We start from the raw sequence: 1,031 nt of genomic DNA, 5'->3' as shown, positions 1-1,031 counted from the left end.
GCTATCCTCATCCTCATCCTCATTCTACTCCTCACCCTATCCTCGTCCTCATCCTAAACTCATCCTCTTCCTCATCGTCATCCTATCCTCATCTTCATCCACATCCACATCCTCATCCTCTTCCTCATCCTCATCTTCCTCCTCATCCTATCCTCATCCTCATTCTCATTCTCGTCCTCATCCTTTCCTCATTCTCATCCTCGTCTTTATCCTATCCTCGTCCTTATCCTCATCCACTTCCTCATCCTCATCCTCATCCTTATCGTATCCTTATCCTATCCTCATCCTCATCCTCATCCTAACCTCTTCCTCTTCCTCATCCTATCCTCCTTCTCATTCTCGTCCTCATCCTATCCTCATCCTCATCCTCTTCCTCTTCCTCATCCTATCCTCCTTCTCATTCTCGTCCTCATCCTATCCTCATCCTCATCCTCTTCCTCTTCCTCATCCTATCCTCCTTCTCATTCTCGTCCTCATCCTATCCTCATCCTCATCCTCTTCCTCTTCCTCATCCTATCCTCCTTCTCATTCTCGTCCTCATCCTATCCTCATCCTCATCCTCTTCCTCTTCCTCATCCTATCCTCCTTCTCATTCTCGTCCTCATCCTATCCTCATCCTCATCCTCTTCCTCTTCCTCATCCTATCCTCCTTCTCATTCTCGTCCTCATCCTATCCTCATCCTCATCCTCTTCCTCTTCCTCATCCTATCCTCCTTCTCATTCTCGTCCTCATCCTATCCTCATCCTCATCCTCTTCCTCTTCCTCATCCTATCCTCCTTCTCATTCTCGTCCTCATCCTATCCTCATCCTCATCCTCTTCCTCTTCCTCATCCTATCCTCCTTCTCATTCTCGTCCTCATCCTATCCTCATCCTCATCCTCTTCCTCTTCCTCATCCTATCCTCCTTCTCATTCTCGTCCTCATCCTATCCTCATCCTCATCCTCATTCTCGTCCTCATCTTATCCACTTCTTCATCCTCATCCGCTTCCTCATCCTCATCCTCATCCTATCCTAATCCTCATTCTCGTC

The sequence above is a fragment of the Lupinus angustifolius genome, chromosome LG19, assembly GCF_001865875.1.
Source record: "Lupinus angustifolius cultivar Tanjil chromosome LG19, LupAngTanjil_v1.0, whole genome shotgun sequence".
NCBI lineage: Eukaryota > Viridiplantae > Streptophyta > Magnoliopsida > Fabales > Fabaceae > Lupinus > Lupinus angustifolius.
This window is presented reverse-complemented; position numbering follows the sequence as displayed.